At 43.1% G+C, this 20,484-nt stretch overlaps 1 protein-coding gene across 1 annotated transcript in view; it reads left to right on the forward strand.

Moving 5' to 3' along the window:
• The window catches only part of LOC146829045 (gamma-aminobutyric acid receptor subunit beta-4-like), a 584,921-nt gene that overhangs the window by 482,903 nt on the left and 81,534 nt on the right, over window positions 1-20,484 (forward strand).

Raw genomic sequence — 20,484 nt, forward strand, 5'->3', positions numbered from 1 at the left:
AGTGGCTGTCAGATTTTCAATGCATCCCTCATTAAATGCAGCCAAAATCTTCTTGTAAAAGGTCTTGAAAGACATTGCATTGGATTATAATCTTGTCCATCATTCACTTCTCACATGAAGCTTCAGTCTAAAGTCAGAAACAATTTGTAACTTTTTGTGAGGTCTGACAAAGCTCCAAAAGATTCCAAGAGCTATAACAATTACAATATCAAATCATTTAGGGGCATAATAACAAGGGCTTTATCTCCGCTTTTTTGGCTTTAAAAGCCAAAGAAGCAGAGATAAAAAATATCGCCCTATCAACAACTGGGTGCTAACATGCAAAATCGCATGTTGGCACCCTTTTTTCACTACGCTTTCCTTTGCATCTCTAATGAGATGCAAAGTGGGCGTTCCAGAGCAAAGTAATAGGAGAAATGTCGCTAAGCGACATTTCTCCTATTATCAAGCTTCACGCTAAACCTGTTAGAGACAAAAAAAGCAGCGCTAACCACGGTTAACGCTGCTTTTTTACTTCTGCTAATTTTCAGACTTACCCATGTAATCCAATGGGAGGTGGATTACATGGCTAAATCCACCATGGGCTATCAACAAGGATATCCCTATCCTTGTAGTTTTATCGCTGCATTACCAGCGATAACCTCCCAAAATGCCGCTATCGCTGGATTTTTTATCGCCTAGGCGGTTAGCGTTGTTAATAACGCGATAACCAGGCGATATCTTTCAGCGATAGCGGGCGTTAAAAAAATTAACGCTAAGCGCCCTTAGCGTTAATTTTCCCTGTTCCTTGTTAATATGCCCCTATGTTAGTCATTGTTGAGCTACGCAGGCCCCCAGAAACACAAGCATGACATGGTACCTGACGGAAGGGGCTGAAGACGGGTGTTTTCAGGCAGCTGGGCACACCCAACAGTACTGGGGGATGCCAACCATTTTTCAAATGCAGCTCGTCTGAGAGCATGTAATTTCCTATACACGTGTAGATTGATGAATCCCTGCATATTGGGACAGAATTAGTTGGATTTGTTCCATGCAATTGCAGTATAAAAGGCCAAATGGAAACAAATCTTTCTCATTTCGTCAACTTCATGGGCGTGGCTTCATGTTCTTCTAAATCAATCCTCCATACTGTTTTTTTGTCCCATAGCAGTGACACACCATAAACTGTCAATCAAGGCATAGATGATGAGTACTGGCGTCCCACCAATTGTGTCAGATGTGGTCACTGAGGCTGGATCTATGATGTACAGCCTTCTGCACACTGCATGAGGTGGTGCCTCATAGAGTCCATGTGAATAACAGGTAGCAGCCAAACTTAATCTGTGCTATGATGGATCGAATGTGCAGCCACAGTTGATCTGTTTAGGATTGACTAGCGAGTGGAAGCATTGTGAGGTCTGCCAGAGATCCAAGACCCTCATGTCTTTCACAGAGTGCTCTTCCACTTGGTTCTCAGTACTAATGATCGTTCTGGTCCCATGGTCACATATAGCGTGACAAAGAATGCTGGCCATGTATCATACAGCCTATTGGAACCAGAACAGTAATTGGCCTTATATTAGCAAATAGAAGCAGGGATAAAGATGCCTCCAGTGGGTCCTTCACTGACTTAAGTTGACTTATTGCCTGGGAATGCATGTATATGTAAGTGTGTGTGTGTGCTTGTGCTCATATCTATGCGTATGTGTGTGAGCGTCTGTATGTGCGTGCTTCTGGGACAGTGTGCATTTGTAACAAATAAGGTTCCCTTCTAGGATCCACAGTATCGTGTGCCACCTCTCGCTGCTCGATATAGGGGGAGCATCTCTCACATAATGGGGCACACTCCTATTCTCATGGGGCAATTTAGAATGATATGGTAACCTACCCCTTATGCCATATAATGCAATCGTTGGCATCTCTGGCATGAAGGACACACCCCTGGCTTAATGTTAGAAATTGCTGGTTGACTGCTGACATCTTTGACATGAATGGACCCACCACTGGCATGACGTGAGTCCTAGTATACTTCCTACTTTTGACAGATTGTAGGATTTCTGAATTGGTGCAGCCCTCCACTGGCATGATGGGTGTCATGACGGATCACTGACAGAATATAGAATGCCAAAATATCGACCTGACACAATATCGTGGACAAAATAAACAATGCCAAAATATCGAATTCCTATCTACAAACAGGTAAGTACAAAAATATCGAATCCAAAATATTTTTGTAAATAATATAGTTTGTTAAAATATCGAATTTTTTAAATGTCTTAAAAGTAATGTAAAATTAATGAAATAATAAATATAATTAACTGAAACCTACTTAAACAACTTAAATAACCTTAAAATTAATAAATAATTAATTTCAGTTATGAAAAAAATAAACATACATTTTTATTTTTTAATACATATATATATTAACTCAATATTAATAAACAATATTCAATATTTTTAGCGTAGGATAGCGGGAGGGTACAATTTACTATTACCACTCCAGAGAGTGCAACAGTAAGGAAAGTGTTGGATAGCGTAGGGGTAAAAATGAATATTCCCACTCCAGTGAGTGCAACAGTAGGGAAAGCGTTGGATAGCGTAGGGGTAAAAATTACTTTTCCCACTCCAGAGAGTGCAACAGTAGGGAAAGCGTTGGGTAGTGGGAGGGTAAAAAATACTATTCCCACTCCAGTGAGTGCAACAGTAGGGAAAGCGTTGGATAGCGTAGGGGTAAAAATTACTTTTCCCACTCCAGAGAGTGCAACAGTAGGGAAAGTGTTGGATAGCGGGAGGGTAAAAATTACTATTCCCACTCCAGTGAGTGCAACAGTAGGGAAAGCGTTGGATAACGGGAGGGTACAAATTACTATTCCCACTCCAGTAAGTTCAACAGTATGGAAAGCATTGGATAGCGCAGGGGTAAAAATTACTATTCCCACTCCAGAGAGTGCAACAGTAGGGAAAGCGTTGGATAGCGTAGGAGTAAAAATTACTATTCCCACTCCAGTGAGTGCAACAGTAGGGAAAGCGTTGGATAACGGGAGGGTACAAATTACTATTCCCACTCCAGTAAGTTCAACAGTATGGAAAGCATTGGATAGCGCAGGGGTAAAAATTACTATTCCCACTCCAGAGAGTGCAACAGTAGGGAAAGCGTTGGATAGCGTAGGAGTAAAAATTACTATTCTCACTCCAGAGAGTGAAACAGTAGGGAAAGCGTTGGATAGCGGAGGGTAAAAAATACTATTCCCACTCCAGTGAGTGCAACAGTAGGGAAAGCTTTGGATAGCGGGAGGGTAAAAATTACTATTCCCACTCCAGTGAGTGCAACAGTAGGGAAAGCATTGGGTAGCGTAGGGGTAAAAATTACTATTCCCGCTCCAGTGAGTGCAACAGTAGGGAAAGCGTAGGATAGCGGGAGGGTACAGTTTACTATTACCACTCCAGAGAGTGCAACAGTAGGGAAAGCGTTGGATAGCGTAGGGGTAAAAATGACTTTTGCCACTCTAGAGAGTGCAACAGTAGGGAAAGCGTTGGATAGTGAGAGGGTAAAAAATACTATTCCCACTCCAGTGAGTGCAACAGTAGGGAAAGCGTTGGATAGCGGGAGGGTACAAATTACTATTCCCACTCCAGTGAGTGCAACAGTAGGGAAAGCGTTGGATAACGGGAGGGTACTCATTACTATTCCCACTCCAGTAAGTGCAGCAGTTGGGAAAGCATTGGATAGCGTAGGGGTAAAAATTACTATTCGCACTCCAGAGAGTGAAACAGTAGGCAAAGTGTTGGATAGCGGAGGGTAAAAATTACTATTCCCACTCCAGTGAGTGCAACAGTAGGGAAAGCATTGGATAGCGTGAGGGTAAAAATTACTATTCCTACTCCAGAGAGTGCAACCGTAGGGAAAGCGTTGGATGGCGTAGGGGTAAAAATTACTATTCCCACTCCAGTGAGTGCAACAATAGGGAAAGTATTGGGTAGCGTAGGGGTAAAAATTACTATTTCCACTCCAGAGAGTGAAACAGTAGGGAAAGCGTTGGATAGCGGAGGGTAAAAATTACTATTCCCACTCCAGTGAGTGCAACAGTAGGGAAAGCGTTGGATAGCGGGAGGGTAAAAATTACTATTCCCACTCCAGAGAGTGCAACCGTAGGGAAAGCGTTGGATGGCGTAGGGGTAAAAATTACTATTCCCCCTCCAGTGAGTGCAACAGTAGGGAAAGCATTGGGTAGCGTAGGGGTAAAATTTACTATTCCCGCTTCAGTGAGTGCAACAGTAGGGAAAGCGTTGGATAGCGTAGGGGTAAAAATTACTATTCCCACTCCAGTGAGTGCAACAGTAGGGAAAGTAATGATTTAATATTTAAATAAACATAAATTAATTATCAATACCAATAAAAAATTAATTACAATTAATTACTAATTGCAACATTTTTAATAATTAATTAATTATAAATAGCAATAAATATTATTTATTAACAGCCAATTAATTTTCAATACCAAAAATGTAACAAGTAATAAAAAATTTACTAATTAGTAATTAATTAACAATAAATTAATTATCAATACACCAAAAATAATTTCAATAATTACTTAATTACAATTAAATTACTTCCCACCCCATTCCCCTATAAACCCACAACGCGCTCCGAATAATAAATTAACACAATTAACATATTTATTAATTTATCAATTAATAAAACGTAATTACCAATTAATACAGATTTATAACCAATTAATAATTAATAAACAATAAATTAATTATCAATACAAATAAATTAAAATAAATATTTACTTAATTGCAATTAAAATACTTCCCACCCTATTCCCCTATAAACCCACAACCCACTACAGAACTAAAACGCAAAATTAAATAAAAAATCATTAATAATTCCTAAAAATTAATATTTCATTTACTATAATTAAATTACTTCTCACGCCATTCCCCTATAAACCCACAACCCGCTACGGAATTAAATTACACAAAAATTAAATAACATAAAATTCATTACTTTAAAAAAATTAAACATACATTACAAACATAATATACACTTTAAACACATATACTAACATAGAAAACACTTTTAAAAAATCGATATTATTAAAAATTCGAAATATTTTAATGCCTATATTATGTACTTCGATATTTTGACAGTCGATATTACTTACCTGCATTTTGATATTTTTAACCACTATATTATGTCCATTCGATATTTTGACTTCGTTATTCTGTCCATTCTATATTTTGACTTCGATATTTCGTCTAGTTACCACTCCCATAGTAACTCAAGCTAGCAATTCAAAGTGGGTATATACACTCCCTATGCAAAGTTTACAAGCCGCCACTTGTGAGGAATTCCTCCAATTCCTCCCAGTATTCCCTGCTTCCTTGTTTCCAGTTGTTACAGCAAATTCATGAGCACACCCACTTTGAATTGTTGCGTCTCAGGATTTTTCAGAGAGAAGAGATATCATTCCCAGAATGCCACACATTCATTGTGGTAAGTTGGAGTGCAGAGTACAGCATACCTCTGACATCGCTCGTGTCTGCCAGTACTAAAATGTGAATGGAAATAGACTATGAGTTGTAGTGAAGGGCAGCAAACTAGTTTCAGTGAATGAGCGTGTGAGTGATGAAAAAAATTAGGGCACAGGTGGTATGACTGGTGGCACGATTAGAGAACCATGAGGGAGGGCATACAGATGATAAAGGTGGAACATGAAACAAGGGGCAAAAAGGTCCTCGTTGGGAAATCCATTCTCCTACAACTCCACTCAATTTAAAGTTGTTCCCCTCGAAAAAGCACATTTATTCCTGCTCTTGACAGCAGTATATCTACATTTGTATTAGTCTCAGATTTATGTTTGATGAACTTTTAACAATGAAGTGTTGATGTTCAGATATGACTATCTTCTAGAACATTTCCTTTATTATCATACATACAGTTTAAGCCAGCTGTAGCGCAGTACTCAAGAATATCAATGAGATCGGCTCCATTTTTAACTGTTAATCACATCAACTAATTAAGAGATTTCTTTCATTCTGATACATCGATAGCATCCCAGTAGATCTTCGGCACTTGATATGATATGGTAGGCGATTTATAATGTGCCAGCTACTCCAAGGAGTGCCCTGGCACAGAAGTAGAGTGGTCAGCAGGGAGGGAATTAGACATGCACAAAGAACCAGGTTTTCAGTTTCTTCCCAAACAGCACTGGATTACTTGTGGAGTGATGCGCCCGCAGTTTTTAGTTTGATCCCTCACCCACATCAACCGAGTGAATTCCTATTATTTTTTCAGTTACTGTCAGCAAGAGTTCTCTATTTTCATGTGACCATCGAAGTGAGTATTTGCATCTTTCTAAATACCATAGCCATTCCCTTGCTATTTGAATTGGAACTAAGATTAAAAAGGTCTTTATTCAGCAAGTCTCTGAAGGCATTGAAAGTATTAGCTAAATATATTTGACTTGCTAACTATAGATTTACGCTTCTTAACTCCAAATCTATGTACCTTGAAGATATCTTGTTTGTTTGCAGTCAAGTCGAGATAAGAATGGTAAATCTATACATAACCATAAATTCACATTAGTTTTGTAGCGGATATTCTGGCTGGGACGTCTGAAGTTTATTGCCATAAGCTTATTCCTACAATTTTTGATATGTGATGAATATTGTGGGATTCACAAATACAATCCCTGTAGGATTCTTCATAAGCTGTGACAGGGATATGCTTGCACGAGTATTTATATTAATGAAGGCCTTGCACTAACTGGAAAAAAGGCATGAGAAAATCATATGGAATTGTGCAGTTACACACGTAACTTTAATTCTTCACAGAGAAATGGGTTTCTGTCAGAGAAACCCACCCCCTTACATCCTTGCCCCATTAAAATTGGAAGTGATCCCTTATTAATCCTACCCTTGAAAGTCACTGCCACTTATCTTTGACAAAAGTACATTTGTAGGTTTTACCAACTGTGATAGACCAATAATAAATTCTTCAGGGTCTCACTCACAAACATCCCTAATCAATCCCTTAAATCTGGATTGGCAATAAAATAAAATCTGTCAATCAGGAGCCTTTACGTCACCAAAAATTCACTTTAGGATTTTAAAAGTCTATGATCCAGGATTAGGGATGTGCAATATATTTCAATAAAATTTTAAATTGGCAGAATTCCCCCTTTTAGTTAGACAACACTGCAGATTGCAGTTAAAAATAAATACAGGTTAGACTAGAAATAAGTGTGAGATTCTTCCTCAAACTCTGGAAAAATCTTTGTGTTTGGTTTTCCTATGCTTCCTTGAAAACACTCAAGGGATACTTGGGCTGCCAATTATTCGTGTGATTGGGCTTCCAACAGTAAAGCAAAAAGGTCTATCTTCAGAGACCAAGTACTATTGGCTGATGGGAGCTAATCAGAACTTCTGATAAAGTCTGGTGTTTCAGCAGTTCTGATTGGCTGCCATTAAATTGCTGATAGTAGGCCATATCACAGTTGCCGTGCCCTGACTTTCCCCACCCACTCCACGATCGAAGGACTGGGAACCTAGGTAATCTTCCAATCAGTGAAGTTTAAGGCACTTGGTGATATGGTTATATTTCCAAAGGCTTAATACTAATACCATTTGATCTGCTGAATTCTGCAAAAAAATGTAACATACGCAACCCTACAGGAGTGATTTATACAGCAAATTACAAGCATCACTTTTCTCTCAAATAACCATTTCATTTACTAATTCATGATCTTTCCTGGCAAAAGAATAAAGATTTACAAAGCCCAATGGCCCCCTGTATTGGAGGTGGGTGCATGATCATATACTGGTCAGTAATCACTTCAATACTGTTCACATTCTTTATGCTAAATATGGCAGTCCCTTGCATTGATAGGCTTTCTTGAAGCTGTATTTTCATCAAGGCTATTGGCAGGTCATTATCCAATTCTTATTGATATTTTTAGAAACAAAGTCATTACATAAAAACCTCACAGCTCATGTTCATGAAACCAGTCCAGTAAAATAATACATTTACTTATTTTATAATACCTCAAAGACTTAGTGTAATCATTTTTTGGCAGTCTTCAACAATAGAATAAAAAGCATGTACACTGATTAATAGACTATAACAGAGACCGTCACAATTTATTCCCTCCAATTCCAAATGTATTCTGTCTTATACAAGATATTTCACCAGTAAAATAACAAAAGAGTGTAACAGTGCATGACACATATCCCCATGCCCCACTGCAAAAGTTACAAAAGTAATTACTTATTTCCCAGCATACACATTACCATTTAAAAATAGCAATACAAACTGCAAATATTACAAAACAGAGAAACAAGAGGGGAACTGTTGGACTTGGCCCTTTTTGCAGGGTCATCCCTGAACTTTTTGCCTTCCTCCTGTATTTTTTCTGACCTGTTTTTGTTGGTTTCATGACTCTGGGCACTTTACCACTGCTGATCAGTGCTAATGTGCATATACTCTCCCTATTGTAAACTGATGTATGGATTAGTGATTCCATGATTGGCTTATTTGGTTTACTTGTCAAACCCTAGTACAGTGCACTGCGGGTGCCCAGGGCTTGTATCAAATTCTGCTGGTGGGCTTGCAGCACTGATTGTGCCACCCACCGGAGCAGCTTGAAAAGTGTGTCTCAGGCCTGCCATTGCAGAGCCTGTGTGCAGTCTGGTACTGCCATGTTGACTTGGCAAGTGCACCCACTTGCCAGCCCCTAAACCTTCCCTTTTCTAGATGTTAGCCACCCCTAACGTAGGCCCAAGGGCAGGGTGCATTGTATGTAAAAGGAAGGACATGCCCTGATGTGTGTGGCATGTCCTGATAGTGAATTACAGCCATTTTTGTTTTTCACTATTGCAAGGCTACTTGCTCCCATAGGCCAGAATGGGCAGTTTGATTATAACACCTTATAATCCTAACTGACCCAGAGAACATGGTAGAAATTCGAGTTTACTATGCCTGAAATCAGACTGATAAAATACATCTTTTAGTGAGGTTGGTTTTAACATTCTGTGTTTGAAAATACCACTTTTAGAAAGTAGGTATTTTCTTACCTAACCATCCAGCCTGCCTCTGCTAGCTTGTGTATTGTGTGTCTGGTTTTGTGAGTGACAGGGACTGGGGGATTCCAGGAGACAGAGTGAGTCAGCTCAGGGCTGAATAGACCTATCTGCATGTAGAGTGGTGGGAGGAGTCAGCACCTGGGTCTGAATAGGGCTGTGCCTGCCTTCCACAATGATGGCTCCACCTCCTGTGGTGCGTCTGATGTCCCTGGCCCACACTGTCAAAGGAAAGAAGGAGTCCTATAAACAAAGTGCTCCAGGACTGCACAGAACTGGTTTGGACTAGGTACAGGCCTCTCTGCCTTCAGAGACAAAGGATTTTTGTGTATAAAAGGGGGGACCCAGACCCCAGAACTTTAGATCACTTTTGGGAATCAAGACAAACCTTTGCTGAGGAGAAGAACTAGGAAGCTGAAAGAGGAGACTACCCCTGTGCTGTGTGTTTGGGGGTTGCCCTACCGTGGTTGCTTCATTGCCAAAGAAAGGAGAAGAGGACTTGAAGAAGAATCTCCAAGGGCTTGAACTTTGAGCTTGCCTCCTGCCTGAAGTCTCAGGGATATAAGACTTCAACAACCAGCTCCCCCCTGAATTCCCTTGCTGGGAATTGAAGTGCCTGTTGTTGTGCTGGGCCTTCTGAGAGACTGCATGTCGCTGGTAGCTGAAAGCGTGACTCAATGACGAGAAGCATGTAGCCACCGCAGCAGTTGCCGCCGCATCGCCAAGGAAGCGTGCCACCGCTGCCACTGTCGCAATCGCATCACCAAAGCGTGTCGCATCACCGGAGAAGCGTCCCGCAGAGGTCCCTGTAGCATCACCAGAGAAGCCTGTGGCAGGGCCTGTCGGGGCTCCGAAGATCATCGAGTCACTGCACGGCCGTCGGGCGTGAACGCTTCGCATCAACGCTGTCGCATCGTAACTAAGACGCCATTTTGTCGCATCGCACCGGAGAGAAGTATCACATCGAGGCGCCATCTTGTCGCATCGTACCGGATCGCAGTAAGAAACCAACGCATCACCCCCCCACACAGTAAGGAAGCGAGCATCAACTCCCCAGCGCAGCAGTAAGGAACCGACGCATCCACTCCCCTGAGTGTACGGAACCAACGCACCACCTTCCCTGCGACCCTTTTGTTTGCTTTGCGTTACGCATCCAAGGTAGTGTCACACTTACAATCTTAAGAGAACTGAGCTATTTCCTACCATTTTAAAGTCAATATTTGAGTACAGTATTGTGGATTTTTTGTCGTTTGGTCTTGTGATAAGTCTATATATAAAATACTTATTTTTATAATACAACCTGTGTGGTGTCCATCTGTAGTGTTGTCACTGTATTACTGTATGTGTTCACAAATGCTTTACTCACTGCCTCTGAGATAAGCGTGCCTGCTTGTGCCACCTACCAAGGGGTGAGCCAGAGTTATTTTAGGAGTGTAGCCCCTTACACTGACTAGACACAAGGGTCCCTATTTGGTCAAAGGTACCTACCTCTGCCAACTAGAAACCCCCAAAACTAACAGGAACAATACAATATGTGCTAACAGCATCTATGGCTTCTATAGCTCCATGTCAAAAGCAGAAAATCCTTGAGTCATTGGGTTTATTACTCTAAGCACTATCCGAAAGGAAACACACACACACACTGCGCCACTTAAGTCTAAATCTGGACATAGATATTAGCCACTGAACTAAATATCAATGGGGCAAGATGACAGTGATATTGACTTATTATTTGATCCAAGGTTTTCTAGATATTTATAAATGTTTCCATTCATGGTTAAAACTGAAATTTCTTACAATCCCTTCAGAGTTTGCTTCATTTAGCGTTAGATGTCCCAGTCGGCAAGTTATAGAGTACAGTAAGTGTTTTACAACTATTTTGCATCTCTACAAACAATTTCCTTGAAATCGTTTAGCTCTTCTGTCTAACAAGAGAAGCTTCTCACTCTTGGCACAGAGTTATTTGTCAGAATATCAAGCACAAACACATTGTGCTACAATGAACACATAGTCAGAATATTGACAACCAAAATATTTTGTATGTAGAGGTAAGTCTAGATTTACTATTCTTAAGATCAAATCTAATACATATATATATATATTTATATATATATTTATATATGTGTGTGTGTGTGTGTATATATATATATATAATGGAATTGTGAAAACCAGTCGCCAGTAGGTAGTTATAGTTAGGACCTTGTTTATATTCCAAAAGTGTTTTTCTTTTGCCAATATCTTTAGTGCCTTTTGATGAATCTTCGTGAAATTGTAAAAATGAATGCCCCACTCAATTTAGCTGCTGTATTGAAAATTTTGGGGTGATTCAACAAGCGGGGGCTGAGAAAAAGGGGGGGTCGCAAAATGCGTTTTCCCCCATATTAATTTCCATCGGAAACTTTAGACATGGCTACAGCCCGAACTGCTGAATGGAATTACACCAAATTTGGCAACAAGGTAGCTCTTGGTTCAGAAAACACTCTTTTTTAAATGGTTTAAATTCGTTCAGTAGTTCCTGAGAAATGTAAACAGTTCTTAGATATACAACTGTGGTCACGGTGGATTCACGAACCCTCCCGATCTCGAGCCTGCAATCTGATTGGCTGCAAACACGTCAAACCAGGAAGTGTTGGCAGCCATCTTGGGACTTATTGAAACTGAGCCACAAGAAAAAAGGTCAAGAAATGTTAAAAATTAAGAAAAGGAGTCAGAGTAGAATTACCCTGACCCCCTAGGCTTCTCAGGAGGTCCCACAGGGACCCCCAGGGCCAAAAAAGCGGGATTCGCACTGGATCCGTGAATCCAGCCAAATAAAAAAAAGAAGCGCAGTGTTCCATACTTCATTTTCTTAAAGCCCTTGGGTGGGCCAGGTATCGAGGGCAAGCAAAAATAATGAGGCGGGGACCCTGCTGCTCTTGGGAGTTCCACCTCCCTGAGGCTATAGTAAAAAATTGGCGTGGGGGCTCCTGCCTCACCATTCAGCCCCGGGGTCCGCCACCTCCCCGGGGCTAAGTTAAAATAATGTGTTGGGGAGGCTCAATCCCCTCCCTTACAGCCCAGGGGACCACCACCTCCCCGGGGCTACTTTCAAAAGTGGAGGGGGTCCACGCGGCCCCCTCCTGGAGCCATATATGGCCCTGGGAACCACCAACCCCCAGGGCCAGCTGCAGCCATGTCCCAGGTTCATCACCCCGGGACAATACAGTTTTGCTATGGCATGACTGGGGCACTGCTCCCGCCAAGCCATAGCAAACTCTGCTTTGCTTCATGGAAGCGAGAGCATGGAAAATGCTCTCGCTTCCATGAAGCAGGGCAGAATTGCTTTTGGGCAGAGGAAGCTGCATGTTTGCAGTCCCTCTGCCCAAAAGCAATGCAGGCCCCCGCAGGAGACTGGGAGCCGGCAGGGACCACAGGGGCCTTGAGACTCCGCCCGTGGTCCCCAATGAAGTGGCCATACTCCAGGGGATGGGGTCCCCGGGGCAATATCGGCCCAGGTAGGGGGGTCATGCAGGCCACCTACCCATGTTTATTTTTAACCAAAACAAAGCATAAGGCTTGACCCCGGTGGATGGGGTCCCCGGGGTCGAAATTGGCCTCAGGAGGGGGGCAGAGTGGTCCCCCTCCAAACATTAAAAAATTAAAAACAGGGCAGTCTCCGGGGGATGGGGTCCCCCAGGCCAAAACTGGCCTAGGAAAGGGGGGGGCACAGAAAGAAAGAAAATGGCTGGGCCCTGGGGTTCCTGGGGCCTAAATCGACCTGTTTAGGGGGGCACGTGGCCCCCCTCCCCTTTGAAAACAAAAAAAAACAATGGCCCAGCCCAGGGGATGGGGGCCAAAAAGGGTAAAAGAAATGGGGACCACACATCCTCCTTCCTAAAATTAAAACAAAAAACGGAAGCCGACAACTCACCGGAAGCCCTGACCCCTTGCTCCACTACTCTGCAAACGTACCTCCTGGCATGCTCTTGGTCGGGGTATGAAGTCTCCTTCCCTGCTGAGGGTCCTTAGGGACCAACTAGCCCACCTGTTACCTCCAGTAAGACCCACATAGTGGGATTGCTAAGAGGTGGTTGGAGGCCACACCCATTTTTCCACCACTCTGCAAATGCGCCTCTCCCCGTACTGCTCGTGGGGTGATGAGGTCCCCTTGTCTCCTGAGGGCCACAGGAGTAAAGTAGACTTCATCCCCAAACAGCAGTGCACCAGGACGCGTGGTTGCAGAGTGGTGGAGATAGGGTGTGTGGCCTCTGACCAACTCTCAGCAATCCAGCTGTGTTGGGCTTACTGGAGGTAACAGGAGGGGTAGTTGGCCCACAAGAACATCCTTGAGGCCAACTAGCCCTCCTGTTACCTCCAGTAAGTCCCACACAGTGGGATTGTGAGGAGGTCTTAGGAGGCCGCGCCCCCCTTTTTCCACCACTCTGCAAACACGCCTCCTGGTACACTACTGGTTGGGATGATGAAGTCCACTGAGGGACCTTGGGGGCCAAGAAGCCCTCCTGGTACCTTCTGGTACCTTCTGTAAGTCATACTTACTGCAAATCCTGAGAGCTGTTCGGAGGCCCAGCCCAATTTCTGCACCACTCTGCAAATGCGACTACTACTTAAAAAAACATAGAAATTCGTAGAAAAAAACAAAGGTTACAGGGACATTATAATTAGGAATTATCATTTAGAAAACCTTAGAAATTCACTGAAAAAAACACAGGTTTCAGGGACGTTATAGTTAGCAATTATTATTTAAAAAACCTTAAAAATTTCCAGGAAAAAATACAGGTCTCAGGAACGTTACAGTTAGGCTGACATACACTCGTACAAAACCTGTGAAATTCAGCCATTATAGTTAGCTGAGCTAACTGCAACTCACGCCCCTGCAATGCACTGCTAATGACGTCACATATTACATCACTCATGAAATGGTCAGTGACATCACTGATGACATCATCCACATAATCTCTGATGCAGCTACTCACACCCCAATATAATCTTTTATACACCCACTCCAAATTTCAGACTACCATTTTTGAAACCATAGACACCAATAGCAGTACGTACATACCCACTCACTGATTCATGTCTACACACACATCCACTCACTCACCCATACAGCCACTCATACACCCAGTCACTCACCAATACAGCCACTGATATATCCACTCATACACCCATAGAGACACTCACATACCGTCACTTACCCATAGAGTTACTCACACACCTAGTCAGTCACCGAAAGAGTCAATCACACTGCCATTTACTCATCTATAAAGTTATATACACACCACCTCACTTATTACTACAGATACTAACACATACTTTCTCTCTTATACAATCACTGACACAAGCACACACTCATCCATACAGCCACTCTCACAATCACTCACTCTCACATACAGTCACTTATATACTCCAACACCCACATAAACTGCCTTTCACATATGCAGTTACTCATCCATATAACACGGAGACATCTATTTACTCACCAACACAGCCATACACTCACTCACCCATTGAGCCCCTCACAGATGTACTCATCAACCCATACACCCAGTGAATCACCCACTCACACATTCATGCAGGGAGTCACCCCCAGCCCCACCCACCCATACAGCCACTCAGGCACCCATACAGGTACTCAAACAACCAATCAATAACCCATATAGACACTCGTAGCTCCTCACCAACCCATGCAGCCACTTACACACCAACTGACAGACTGATACATACATTCACACAGATTAGTCACTCTCCCATACATTCATTGCGACACGTATAATCACTCACTTACACAGTCAGTCACACACCCACTGAATCATCCAAGTGGACACTCATACACCCATCCAATGATGTCATCAGTGATGTCATTTGATATGTCATCAGTGATATCATCAGTGATGTCACTGACCATGTCATGAGTAATGTAATATGTGGCGGCATCAGCAGTGCATTGCAGGGTGGCGAGTTATAGTTAGCTAAGCTACCTATAACGGCTGAATTTCACAAGTTTTTTACGAGTAAAATGTCAGCCTAACTATAACATTCCTGTAACCTGTGTTTTTTCCATGAATTTCTTAGGTTTTTTAAATGCTAACTCCTAACAATAACGTCCCTGAAACCTGTTGCTTTTTTTAGTGAAAATATATATATTTATATATATTCACTGAAAAAACCATAGGTTTCAGGCACGTTATAGTTAGGAATTAGCATTTAAAAAACCTTAGAAATTCACTGAAAAAACCATAGGTTTCAGGGGCGTTATAGTTAGCTGGACTTTTCACTCGTACAAAACCATTGAAATTCCCCCGTTATAGTTAGTTCAGCTAACTATAAATCGCGCGCCCGCAATGCACTGCTGATGACGTCACATATTACATCACTCATGACATGGTCAGTGACATCACTCATGACATCACCGATGACATCTCAAATGACATCACTGATGATATCACTGATGACATCATCCAGTGAATGTGTGCTTTTCTGAAAATTACATATGTTTTATATATGTATATCTCAAGGTCGATGGAAGAATAAATGGGTATATAAGTGTCTAAATGGATGATTTGTTTTTGAAAAATTGATTGTATAACTGACTGATTAAGTGTATCTTAGTGAATACATGGCTTAGTGAGTAATGTTTAAATATGTAAATATCTGTATCAGTCTCTCACTTTGTTTATAAGTGGCTGCATGGGTTGGTGAGTATCTACATGAGTGTCTATATAGGTTATTAGTTGTTTTTTTGAGTATCAGTATGAGTGTCTGAGTGTCTGTATGGTTCGGTGCGGGGTATTACGTAGTGCATAGGTGTATGAATGAGTGACTCACTGTTTGTATGTGTTGAAGACAGCATGTGTGCAGGACTGTATGGGTGGATGAGTGTGTGCATGGGTGTGTTAGTGAGTGAATGACTGTCTCAATAGTGTCTTTATGAGTAACTACATATGTTTTAGACTAGTATATGTGACTATTGGTGTATATAAGTGAGTATATGTGAGAGTGAGAGATTGAAAGAGTTCCTGTATGAATAAGTATGTGTTTCTATAAATGATTGTTTAAAAGACTAAGTATGTGTAAGTTTCTGTAGAAGTAAGTGTGGTGGTGTGTGTATAACTGTATATGCAAGTAAATGGATGTTTGATTCTTTATTAGCATGAGTGACTATGTGTGTGAGTAACTCTATGGATGAGTGGCGTTGTGTAACAGGATGTATAGGTGTATGAGTACATATGATGAGTGAGTACATGTATGAGTGACTGTATAGGACTGTTGGTAAATGAGTGGATGTGTATATGGATCTCAGAATTACTGAATAGGTTGTTGTAACTGGTATTGGTATGTCCATTGATTTGAAAATTTTAGTTTCTATTTTTGAATGTGTGTATCAAAGGTTATATTAGGGGGAGAGGAGGTCTGCCACTCTATCACAAGGATGATGTCATCAGTGATGTCACTGACCATGTCATGAGTGATGTAATATGTGACGTCATCAGCAGTGCATTGCGGGCGCGCGAGTTATAGTTAGCTGAGCTAACTATAACGGGGGAATTTCAATGGTTTTGTACGAGTGAAAAGTCCAGCTAACTATAACGCCCCTGAAACCTATGGTATTTTCAGTGAATTTCTAAGGTTTTTTAAATGCTAATTCCTAACTATAACGTGCCTGAAACCTATGGTTTTTTCAGTGAATTTCAATGGTTTTTTAAATGCTAATTTCTAACTATGCCTACAGAGATAGGACATGTGAAGAAAGAAGAAAAAACGCACAGAAAGAAAAAAAAGAAATGCAGAAAGAAGCAACAGAAGTCCTCAAAGACGAAGAAAAGTGCAGGAAGAAGGATAACGTGCAGAAAGAACAAACAGAAGAGCAGAAAGAAGCCTTGTTGCAAAATCATCCTGTACCCTCAACTTTTTCAGACGGATACTGGTGGTAACTGAGTCTGACTAACCAGTCCTAGAGCCAGTGCTATGTTAAAAGACACTCAGAATACAGTGAAAACACCTACATACACTAGGGAACACTGTGCGTTGGGGTCCCCCTGTGATTAGCATGACCTCCTCTGTAAGCCTCTAGTATATAATAGAGCAGGGGATTAAAACTACCTCTTAAAAAGCGCCACAGGGTGTGTTTGCACACATCACCTCAGGCCCCCTCCCCTCCCTTCCCCACTGTATAAACACGCCCTGTGGCCGTTTTAAGTTGGGAGATTAAGTCCCCTTGAATCCTGAGGGTCCCTAGGGTCCAACTAGACCACTAGGTACCTCCAGTAAGCACCACAGAGCTGCGTTGCAGAGAGATGTAAAAAGGGGCACGGCCTAGACCACCTCTCTGCAACGCAGCACAGTGGCGTTTACTGGAAGCATCTGGTGGGCTAGTTGGCCCCCAGGATCCCTCAGGATTGAAGGGGAATTATTTCCCCAACTTAAAACGCGCCACAGGGCGTGTTTGCACACGTTAACTCAGGCCCCGTCCCCTCTCTTCACCACTGTGTAAACACGCACTGTGGCCGTTTTTAGTTGGGAGATTAAGTTCATTTGAATCCTGAGGGTCCCTAGAGTCCAACTAGCCCACTAGGTACCTCCAGTAAGCACCACAGACCTGCGTTGCAGAGAGGTGTAAAAAGTGGCATGGCCTGGACCACTTCTCTGCAACGCAGCTCAGTGGCGCTTACTGGAAGCACCTGGTGGGCTAGTTAGCCCCCAGGGGCCCTCAGGATTGAAGGGGAATTATTTCCCCAACTTAAAACGCGCCATAGGGCGTGTTTGCACATGTCACCTCAGGCCCCGTCCCCTCCCTTCCCCACTGTGTAAACACGCCCTGTGGCCGATTTTTAAGTTGGGAGATTAAGTCCCCTTGAATCCCGAGGGTCCCTAGGGGCAAACTAGCCCACTAGGTACGTCCAATAAGCACCATTGCAGAGAGGTGTAAAAAGGGGCACGGCCTGCACCACCTCTCTGCAACGCAGTGCAGTGGCGCTTACTGGAAGCACCTGGTGGGCTAGGTGGCCCCCAGGGTCCCTCAGGATTGAAAGGGAATTATTTCCCCAACTTAAAACGCGCCACAAGGCGTGTTTGCACACATCACCTCAGGCCCCGTCCCCTCCCTTCACCACTGTGTAAACGCGCCCTGTGGCTGTTCTAAGTTGAGAGATTAAGTCCCCTTGAATCCTAAGGGTCCCTAGGGTCAAACTAGCCCACTGGGTACCTCCAGTAAGCGCCACAGAGCTGCGTTGCATAGAGGTGTAAAAAGGGGCGTGGCCTCAGAAGGCCTCAGTACACCTGTCTGCAACGCAACTCCCTGGCGCATACTGGAGATACCTGCTGGGCTAGTTGGCACTCAGGGACCCTCAGTATTGAAGGGGAATTAATTTCCCAACTTACAGTTGGCCAGGGGGCGCGTTTGCAGAATGCTGCAAGGAGGGGGCGTGGCCTCCGGCGCGATGCCGGTCTTTTATTTATTTATTTTTTTAAGAAGGAGGGCTGTGTGGCTCCCCTTCTTTTTCTAATTTATTGGCCCTGGGGACCCCATTCCCCAGGGCCTGCACCCTAATTTTTTTTGTTGAAAAAAATTAATTTGGCCCTCCCAAGGCCTTAATCGGCCCCAAGGGCCCCATCCCCCGGGTCATGGCCTTTTTTTTTTTTAATTCTTTCGGAGAGGGGCTGCGTTGCCCCCCTCCTCAGGCCACTTATGGCCCCGGGGACCCCATCCACCGGGCCCGCCTTTGTGTTTTATTATTTTTTTAAAATATATATTAATAGAAACACCTAGGACATGCTGGACAAACCGTATGTACCTATCACCATGACGATTTGCGTGATATTCATTAAAAGGGGACTATGCATACAATTAATCCACGTGGAATGTATTTACACCGCTAGTGAAGCTCTGACGTGTTTGACGCCCTACCGTGCCTAGTCCCGGCGCCCCGGTGGGTACTCTCCAAGTAGACACCCTTGTCGTTTATTTATACAAACATGGGTAGTTATTTTACGGGCACATTTAATACACACGCACACCAAGCCATTCAAAGGGGATTCGACAAAAATGCGACCAAACTATGCAAGAAACCCCCTCACGGTTAATAAAACACACATCCAACGCTGGATGTGTAATACTTTTTATTTTACTCTCTGGAAAGGAGACGAACCTCACTTGAGAGTCACAGCGTGCTCCTGGCTGAGCCCAATGCTGTGTTACACCCACCAGTTCCCACCGAGTGCCACACATCTCTGTGTTGTATTACACCAGCTAGTGCGTATGCTATGACACTCTCTAGCCCATGTACACTGTAACACCACCCCGTGAATATGTCATGCCACACTTGCCTTCGCACAGGTTATATTGCCCCATCTAACGTGCCTTCCTCGATGCCTATGTTATAACGCACAGCGCTATGCCATACATATTACAATCTGGGATCCATATCTTTGTCACAGTGCATATGCAACGTTACACTCCCCAGCACATATTTTATATTACAACTTTAGAGACTAGTTAGGTTACACAACACTGCCCTGTGCATATTACACTCCAAGGCGCATATCGCATAGCACGCGCTAGTGCCTGTGCTATCTCGCGCTCTCCAATTAATCTGTCATTGCGCACAATGTATTGCATATTATATTTCACGCCCTGGTTCATCTTATATCACACTTTTTGGTGCATAGTTTATACCATATACTATATCTAGTTTTCATTTTCAATCGTGCTCTCAGGACTATGTTCTATATAACACTGCGTCCACCTACCCTTTTCACGGGTATTACATTTTGCGATGGGGGGTGGAGGGTCAGGGGGTGTTTCTGCCAAGTGAGCCCGGAGTCACAGTCACAACCGTCCTCTTCTTCCTGAATAAAAGTGAGATTATGCTGCATACTTGTTCATATTTTAAGTAGTTCGCACAGACACACATTTTAAAAACAATAAAGTTCCTAATACCCACCTTCTCTGAACAGTTAGCTTGCTGCCCCATCCACCTCCTCCCTATCCTCTGTTGTCTGAATCCATGGACTAGCCTCCTCCCTCCTGCCATGCATGGTCTGATGTGCTGCCACTGCCCTCCATTTAGCATGATGTACCAGTCCACTCCTCCTGCCCTCCATTGCCCTATTCTATGGCCCATCATTGACCTCCTGCTTAGCCTCTGTGTTTAGCTTGCTGCCCCTATTCTCCTTCCCCCTGCCCTCCGATGTCTTTGTGCATGCCCCTGCTCCATCCTTTTTGCCCACCATGTTCCATGGACCTGCCACTCCTATCTACTCTGAGTGTTCTGTTGAGCTGCCACTCCCCTCCCACCTGCCTAGCATTGTCAGATGACTGTAACCTGTCCCTGCCACCTCCACCCTGCCTTTCCACATGCCATGCCCCTATCCCCTTCCTCCTGTCCTCCATGGTCCATTTTACAGCTACACCCTTCTGCCCTC

Source organism: Triturus cristatus, chromosome 5_2, assembly GCF_964204655.1.
Source record: "Triturus cristatus chromosome 5_2, aTriCri1.1, whole genome shotgun sequence".
NCBI lineage: Eukaryota > Metazoa > Chordata > Amphibia > Caudata > Salamandridae > Triturus > Triturus cristatus.